This window comes from Cebus imitator, unplaced genomic scaffold (assembly GCF_001604975.1).
Source record: "Cebus imitator isolate Cc_AM_T3 unplaced genomic scaffold, Cebus_imitator-1.0 Scaffold485, whole genome shotgun sequence".
Classification (NCBI taxonomy): Eukaryota; Metazoa; Chordata; class Mammalia; order Primates; family Cebidae; genus Cebus; species Cebus imitator.
In genome coordinates this window covers 1,284,002-1,293,034 of record NW_016107800.1, presented here as the reverse complement: position 1 = coordinate 1,293,034, position 9,033 = coordinate 1,284,002, and the positions used below count along the sequence as shown (strand labels likewise).

At 52.1% G+C, this 9,033-nt stretch overlaps 1 non-coding gene across 1 annotated transcript; it reads left to right on the top strand.

Annotated features, from left to right (window-relative positions):
- The first annotated feature begins 8,575 nt into the window (after positions 1–8,575).
- LOC119468742 lies at positions 8,576–8,678 on the top strand. Its single transcript, XR_005197503.1, has one exon. It is a non-coding gene; the product is annotated as a U6 spliceosomal RNA (small nuclear RNA).
- The last annotated feature ends 355 nt before the right edge of the window (positions 8,679–9,033 follow it).

The following is a 9,033-nucleotide window of genomic DNA, read 5'->3' as shown; positions in this document are numbered from 1 at the left end:
AAAAAAAAAAAAAAAAAAAAAAAAATCAACGAGTCATGAGATGAAGAAACCACTTATTGGGTGTCAGCCTCAGAATATACCCAACATTTGTTCTGTTCCAAACCCCCCGTGTAACCCTTGCCACCTTGGAGCCACAGCAACACACTCCAGAGCAGCTGAGCAAAGCTGAGCAGCCGCAACTCCAACTTGGGATACAGAAGAAAAAGAAACCTTCAGCCCCACACGTGCCACACCGGCGGCCGCAGACACTGCAGCCCACTGGTCAGCACCTCGTCTTGTACGCGTGTGCTTACTCCACGGTCGTAGGTGGAGACGATCCCAGGAGAACGGGCCATGGTCACAGCAGAGACTCCAAGACGTGTTCAGTGGAGCTCTCCGGCACCTGCGTGACACGCTCACTGTGGGCACTTCGGAACGCCTCTTGAGCTTCAAGCAGGGTTACCTCAGTGTTCCCATGATGGATTCACCCAGTCAGGGCCCTGTGTTCACACACAGCACCCACAGCGTCACCATGCTCATCAGTGTGCTCACACACCCCTACAGGCCCCAGCGTTTTCACCACTGACTACAGAACTCGTGCTATGTCACCATGACATCAACAAACTTCCCACAGTATGTTCGCAGTCCATAGTGTCCTCACCACACTTTTTTATTTACGTATTTATTTTGTTTGAGACTGAGTCTCGCTGTCACCCAGGCTGGAATGCCGTGGCGTGGTCTCGGCTCACGGCAACCTCTGCCTCCTGGGTTCAAGCGATTCTCTGGCCTCAGCCGCCGAAGTAGCTGGGATGACAGGCATGTGCGGCCGTGCCTGGCTAATGTTTGTACTTTTAGTAGAGACAGGATTTCACCGTGTTGGCCAGGCTGGTCCTGAACTCCTGACCTCAAGTGACCCGCCTGCCTCGGCCTCCCAAAGTGCTGGGATTACAAGCGTGAGTCACCACGCCCAGCCTCCAAACCACACATTTGTAGTTTGCTCACATCCAGTGACATTGTAGCGTTCACCGCACGAGCCAGCTGAGTTCCTAGTCCATGTGTAGACGTCATAGTGTTTGCACAGCGCCCCTCTATTTCCCACGAACATCCACATTCAGTTTTGTATAGGATTAGGGGGTGCACGCTCACCCAGGTGTCATCTCAAGAGTGTTCACCCTCCCGTGGCGATTCACACTCACCATGAGTGTGCCCGGGTGTTCCAGGGTTTATGCTCACCCAGGCATCCACCAGACTCTGCTGCTCTCCTTCCCATGACCCAGGGTCTCTTCATGACTCCCTCAAGGGGTCCCAGATGGCTCTGGGTGTGGTGTGGCTTCAGCTCTGGCCAAGATGCTGGCAGCCTGGAAAAGCCTGCAGCAGTAATGGGGGTGGCCTTGGCAAGGGATGAAGTGAGGTGGATGCCCTCTCTGGCCATAGGTTCTCCAGACACATGGGTATTTTATTGGTTAGAAAACACAGCTGTGAGAAGCTGGGTGTGAGCTGCCACCCTCTCTCCAAGCTAAATCTTCGCCCACACGGCACCTGGGCCGTAAGGGTTTGGTCCCTGCCCAGGTCACCACCAGGACTCTAGCCCAGGGAAGGTGAAATGGAGGTCAGAAAGGCTGGGTGCCCTTGGTGACCAGGCCTGGACAGATGGGGTGGGACAGAGGGATAGAGACAGAGAAGTAGCCCTGCAGAGACATTCTTAGTGGGTTTGCCTTTCGTTCCCAGAAGCAAGGCAGTCTGCAGTGTGGCTGAATCAGGGCAATTTTTTCTCTAGGAGAACAAGATCTTCAAGGGTGGGATGTTAGGCAGTGACAAGGAAGACAAACAAAAAGGAAAAGGAGTTTGAATCCCATCCCCAATTTTTAAAAGTTGAAATTTTTATAGTGTAAAATTCACTGTTTTGGATCTATAGTTCTGTGATTTTTGACAAATACATTCACGTAACCACCATCACAATCAAGATAAAAAATATTTCCAAAACCTCACAAATTTCCTTTGCAGTCAACCCTTCCCCCGATCCCCAATTCGCTGTGGTTTTGCCTTTTCAAGAATGTCATGTAGGCTGGGCGCGGTGGCTCAAGCCTGTAATCCCAGCACTTTGGGAGGCCGAGGCGGGTGGATCACGAGGTCAAGAGATCGAGACCATCCTGGTCAGCATGGTGAAACCCTGTCTCTACTAAAAATACAAAACATTAGCTGGGCATGGTGGTGCGTGCCTGTAATCCCAGCTACTCAGGAGGCTGAGGCAGGAGAATTGCCTGAACCCAGGAGGCGGAGGTTGCGGTGAGCCGAGATCGCGCCATTGCACTCCAGCCTGGGTAACAAGAGCGAAACTCCGTCTCAAAAAAAAAAAAAAAAAGAATGTCATGTAAATGGAGCCGTATGGTAGGAGCCTTTTGAATTCGCTTTCTTTCATTCAGTATAATCGCCCATGGTGTTGTATCAACAGTTCGTATCTTCTTATTGCTGAGGAGTGTCATTGCATGTATGTAGCTCAGTTTGTTTCTCCGTTTCCCAGTTGAAGGACATGTAGGTTGTTTACAGTTCTTCAGTTATTTATTTATTTACTGAGACAGAGTCTCGCTCTGTCACCCAGGCTGGAGTACACTGGCACAATCTCAGCTCACTGCAATCTCCGCCTCCTGGGTTTAAGTGATTCTTTTGCCTCAGCCTCCCGTGTAGCTGGGATTACAGTTTCCGGCCACCATGCCTGGCTAATTTTTTTTTTTAATTTTTAGTAGAGATGGGGTTTCACTATGTTGGCCAGGCTGGTTTTGAACTTCTGACCTCAAGTGATCTGCCCGCCTCAGCCTCCCAAAGTGCTGGGATTACAGGTGTAAGCCACCGCGCCCAGCCGGTTCTTCATATTTTAAAAAGTTTTTCCTTTTTATTTTTTTGAGGCAGAGTCTTGGCTCACTGCAACCTCTGCCTCCCAGGTTCAAGCGATTCTCCTGCCTCAGCTTCCTCAGTAGCTGGGATTACAGGCGTGCGCCACCATGCCCGGCTAATTTTTTTGTATTTTTTTTAGTAGAGACGGGGTTCCACCATGTTGATCAGGCTGGTCTCAAACTCCTGACCCCATGATCCACCCACCTTGGACTCCAAAAGTGCTGAGATTACAGGCGTGAGCCACCGAACCCGGCCCCCCCTTTAAAAAAAAAAACCACGATGGCTTTTCAAGGCATTGATCTCAGCACCCTATAGCTTTCCCAGCGTACAAAGGTCAACAGTGAGGACAAATGCCTTTCTTATCTAATTTCAAAAGAGGACTACCTATGCTGAAATAAGACACAGACTGTTCAGTGGAACAGCTCTTTGGGCTCTTACTGACAGCCGTCTGCTCTCCCCAGGACTCACGTCTGAGCCCTGAGAATAGCACCAGGAGACTGCTATGATTGCCAAGGACATGCCTGTGTCTAAAACTGCCCCTCCTCTCTAATGACTCTCCTGTTTCCCAGAAGGCTCCTGAGCCAGATAGTTTTTTTTGAGACAGAGTTTTGCTCTGTCGCCCAGGCTACAGTGCAGTGGCATGATCTTGGCTGACTGCAACCTCCACCTCCCGGGTTCAAGCAATTCCCCTGCCTCAGACTCCTGAGTAGCTGGGATTATAGACATGTGTCACCACCCCTGGCTAATCTTTGTATTTTTAGTATAGATGGGGTTTCACCATGTTGGCCAGGCTGGTCTTGAACTCCTGACCTCAAGTGATCCACCCACCTCGGCCTTCCAAAGTGCTGGGATTATAGGATTAAGCCACTGTGCTCGGCCTGGGCAGAATAGATTTTAAATCCTCTGCACTCAATTAACCAGCCTCCATCAAAGAGGGAAAATGCCCCGGAGTGTATCAGCTGCCTTAACCTTTCTGCTGCTTCACCCGTCAAAGGGGCTGCTGAAGCCAGGGGCAGTGGCTCACGCCTGGAATCCCAGCACTGTGGGAGGCCAACATGAGAGTGTCGTTGAAGCCCAGGAGTTTGAGACCAGCCTGGGCAACACAGTGAGACCTCATCTCTATTTAAAACAAAACAAAAGCTGCTCTTGATTTTCATTTCCGCCTGAGGCTGATCATCATCAGTGGGGAAAGCACACAGCGCAAGGTATACCAGAATTCCGCCAAGTCCTGGCTTCTGGAGATGCTTAGGAATTTGAGTCAGGCTCAACCCCAGGCCAGGTCTAATTTCCAGTCCTCTGATCTTTCTGTTTTATCACAGTGGCCTGTCATTCAGGATTGTAGGGAGAGTTGGTTGCCCTCTGTATTTGGCGGACCTGGGTCTTCCCTCCAGGGCGCCAGAGAGATGCAGAGGGTCCGCACTCTGGGAACAAAGAGGACGACTCACCCAGGTCATCCTGAGGAAAATGGATATTGTGGACAGAGCTGAGTGCATGTTTTTGTGAGTGGCTGCATGAGAGCATGCAAGCCTGACGGGGTGTGTCGCAGCCCGCATATGCCTGGGCCCCGTTCTGATCCCCAAATGCAGTGCGACCTTAGGCATTTCACATTCCCTCTCTGGACTTCAGCTTCCTCCACAGTAAAATGAGGAGATTTGGTGGGCAGTAAAGCTTATGATAAGGTCTGCATAATGTCAACTGGGAGCCTCTCTGCCCCTTGAAATTCAGGTGAAATGGCTTTGAACCTGAATGTCCCATGGCCAGTGGACCCCAAAGACCTCAAAGATTGTCTCAATCCCAGGAAGCCTCCTCTGCTTCTCAGCCTCCTCCACTTCAGGCTCAGGTTTTATTTTTTTCTTTTTTTTGAGATGGACTCTCACGCTGTTGCCCAGGCTGGAGTGCAGTGGCACGATCTTGGCTCACTGCAACCTCCGCCTCCTGTTTCAAGCGATTCTCCTGCCTCAGCCTCCCGAGTAGCTAGGACCACAGGCTTGTGCCACCATGCCTAATTTTTTGTATTTTTACTAGAGGTGGGGTTTCACCATGTTGGCCAGGATGGTCTTGATCTCTTGACCTCATGATCCGCCTGCCTCGGCCTCCCAAAGTGCTGGGATTACAGGCTTGAGCCACTGCACCTGGGCCCCCTAGTTCTTATTAAAGCCTTTGGCTCACAAGAACAGCTCTCTCACTGAGAATTCTGGTACATTCTCCACTACTTTGTACCTATGTGATACCTATGTGTACCTATGTGTGTAGTCGTTTATGACCACAGGTGTGCCTGTAACCTACTGTGTTTGTGGTGGGCAGTGGGAGAGGGGCAGATGGAAAACAGTTCCGAGACATTAACCACTACCTCGTACGTCTGTTGTTTGTGCCTCGTACGTGTTTGTACCTGTACGTCTGTTTGTACCTCGTACGTGTTTGTACCTGTACGTCTGTTTGTACCTGGTACGTACGTTTGTACCTTGCTGTGTACGTGATGCGGGCAGTGGGAAAGGAAGCCCCCAGAGGGGAAATTAGTCCATGTGTTTGTGTCTCTGTGTCTCTTTTTCCAAACACAGAGTTAACTCCCAAGAGTGTGTGCCCAAACACCAGCTTTGTGCAAGTTCTCAAAACATCTATTTGGAGCAAGACTCAGCCCAGGTACCACGGCTCTGGAAACCCTTCCTCCCAGTCTTGGGCTGAACCAGCTGTCCCTGTTGTCCTGCACAGTCCCTGTATGCCCCTCCAGCAGAGATTTTGTCACATTCTACTGACATTGGTGTTTTTGCCTGCCCCATCTCTATAGTGAAACTTCCAGAGGACAGGGACCATGACTCACTTCCTCTCAGCATCCCAGCACCCGGAATATTCACAGTCTGTGTGTGGACTGGGCTGGTCTGGCTTCACGCACTCTCAGTGAGATACCCTCAATGGCTACACACCCCTATGCCCACAGCCCGCCCTGGAATGTAAGATAAACCAACCCATATACCAAGGAGCTTTTCTCTTGGGGTCATCACCTAAGGACCTTCCTCTGGCCAGGGGACGCTCGCTGTAGCCCTGAAGATGGAGGCAGCCTGGGATACAGGGTGTGGGCAGCCCCCTGGCTGACCCCCTGCACCCTGCACTGCAGGGACACACCTCCTCTTTTCCGTACTTTCTGGCCCTGGCACGAAGCTTGTTGGCGCCAATGGGCTTTTAATATTTTCCATTCCTGGCTGGGATACAACATTTCACCTCAAAAATGCTTCCTCCCCCTCACCAAAGGGCGTGTCTTTCCAGTGGGAGGAACCGGAGGCTGGATGTGGAGGTTCTGGACCCACCAGTGCTCTGGGGCTTGGAGGAGCCACAGCCCAGCCCTGGAGAAAGAGGGAGCAGAAATGTCTTCCCAGCCAATGAAGTGAGTTCCCAGGCCGGCCTGAGGCCTCCTGGACCCACAGGAAGACTAGATCCTCAGTGACAAAGCGGGGGGCCACCTGCCTGCTTCCATCTGAGACTCAGCCCCGGCCCTCCACTTGCCCTCCGACCTTGGCCAAGTCTTTCCACCTCTCTGAGCCCCCACATCCCATCTGCACAGTGGGGATAATGACAGTGTCTATCTTTCAAGGCCCTTGTGGGGCTCTCATGCTGCACATCCAGGTCATCTGGGGAGCTTTAAAAAACACCCATACCCCGCTCAGAGGTTCTTAGGGCTTGGACGTTGGTATATTTCAAAAGCCCTCCGAATGATCCTCATAACGCAGTTGACAACTAGTGCTCTGATGTGAAAGCACTTTCTTTTTCTTACTTTTTTTTTTTTCTGACACAGAGTCTCCCTCTGTTGCCCAGGCTGGAGTACAGCGGCATAATCTTGGCTCACTGCAACTTCTGCCTTCCAGGTTCAAGCGATTCTCCTGTCCCAGCCTCCCGAGTAGCTAGGATTACAGGCACACACCACCATGCCAAGCTAATTTTTGTATTTTTAGTAGAGACAGGGTTTCGCCATGTTGGCCAGGCTGGTGGCGAACTCCTGACCTCAGGTGATCTGCCTGCCTCAGCCTCCCAAAGAGCTGGGATTCAGGTGTGAGCCACTGTGCTCGGCCTGGGAAAGTACTTTCTAAGGTGACCTGTACAGGTGCCAGCTGCTGCCTTGATGATCAAGGTGTTACATCACTCATTTTCCCAAAAACATGACCCTAGGGATACCTGAAATCCCACTGAAATGTGGTAGAGAGAAAGCATTTTGAAGGGAAATGAGGGGTCCTCCGGGTGAGTTCTGTGACTTCAGAATTCCCACCTGCCCACAAGCCGGTGCCTCAGAGCCACTAACCCTGTCCCAGGCCAGGACCCGACACACCTGCCTTGCTGACCCCTTCTGCTGGGTGGGCTAGGTCCTCTCCAGAGAGCATCCGGGCTTGGAGCTGACAACAGCCTGCTCCCCCAGCCACTCTCCCCTGATCCTGGGGAGTGGGTTGTGGGGTCAAGGTCACTGTGTTCCCTGAACTAGGAGGTAAAGGGCAGCAGTCGCTACAGAATGAAACGTGGAGAGAGCCGGTTGTCTGTGCTGGGGGAGGAGAGGGTGTCTGGGTGCTTCGTGGAAAGGACCAGCATCTGCTTTCCTCCTCCTGAGGAGAAAGGATCTGCAGACGGTTCCACGGCCCAGAGGGAGGAGAACAGCCTGACAGCCAGGTGCCTTGGGAAAGGGCAGCAGAGAGCACCTTAGGCCAAAGATACTCAGCCTCTCACGTGACCAGTGTGTCCACACGCCCCGGCACCATATCCCAGAGTGACCATGTCATTGCACAGAGGAAAGAACAGCCCCTGTCCAGGGGAGGCGCAGCCCCTGCCTCAGGGAGCTTCACCCAAAATCCAGGCCCCCAGGAGAGGGCCAGAAGCCTTGAAGTCCCAGGCCCAAGGTTCTTCATTAAGGCTACTTAACCTGGGGGCCAGAGACCCCCATGGGAGACGTCAGCCCCAGGGGGAAGCGGCTGTTTTCCTCAGGAAACTGGGGGTAAGAAACAGGAGCTTTCTGGAGACATTGTTCTTCAAAGGGTTTCTCACAGCCCTGTGTCCCAGGTTCCCGGCCAGAGGGGGAAAGGAGAGGGATGGAGTGATGGGGAGCATGGTGCAGGGCACCGCAAGAAGGCAGGGCTGAGGGGCGGGCAGCAGCGCCACCAGACTGAGCCCTAAATGAGCGGAGTCTGGGAGAGGAGGCTCGCACAATCCACCACCTTGGGGTAGTTGCAGTGCCGCCCAGGCGCATTTTTCCAACGGAGGGCACACTGAAAGGAGGGTAAATCGAAAAGTATGGGCACAGGGGAATGCAGGTGCCCTGGGCTGGGCTATAGAAGCACCTACTGGCTTCCTCAGCAGCAGCTGGCACCTGTACAGGTCACCTTAGAAAGTGCTTTCGCAGTCTGGGCTCGGTGGCTCGCTCCTGTAATCCCGGCACTTTGGGAGGCCGAGGTGAGCAGAACACATGGTCAGGAGTTCGAGACACGCCCTTTGGTGAGGGGGTGGTGTGTGCCTGTAATCCCAGTTACCTTTGAGGAACCTACCCCGTGGCCAGGGAGATGGAATGGTCACTATAGAGCACTAAGGTAAATGTAGGGACAATACTATGCCTGGGTTAGTGCTGAGTACCTGTTTTAAGCCCCTTCTGGGGCATCATTCTGAGGGTGGCTCTCAAGGAAGGCTTCCTGGAGGAGGTATAATCATTTGAGTTTAAAAAAATGAATGGCAGTGCTCACTTTGGCAGTGCATATACTGAAACTGGAACAGTACAGACACGATTAGCATGGCCTCTGCACAAGGATGATATACAAATTTGTGAAGCGTTCTATATTTTCATAAGAAAAATAGGCCGGGCACGGTGGCTCACGCCTGTAATCCCAGCGCTCTGGGAGACCGAGGCAGTCAGATCACTTGAGGTCAGGAGTTTGAGACCAGCCTGGCCAACATGGCAAAACCCCATCTCTACTGAAAATACACAAAATTAGCCAGGTATGGGGACATGCACCTGTAATCCCAGCTACTTGGGAGGCTGAGGCAGGAGAATCGCTTGAAATCAGGGGGCAGAGGTTGCAACGAGCCAAGATCAAGCCACTGCATTCTAGTCTGGGCGACAGAGTGAAACTCTGTCTCACAAAAAAAAAAAAAAAGAAAAAAGAAATGGTCCCAGGAGAAACCAGAAGGAAATAGGAG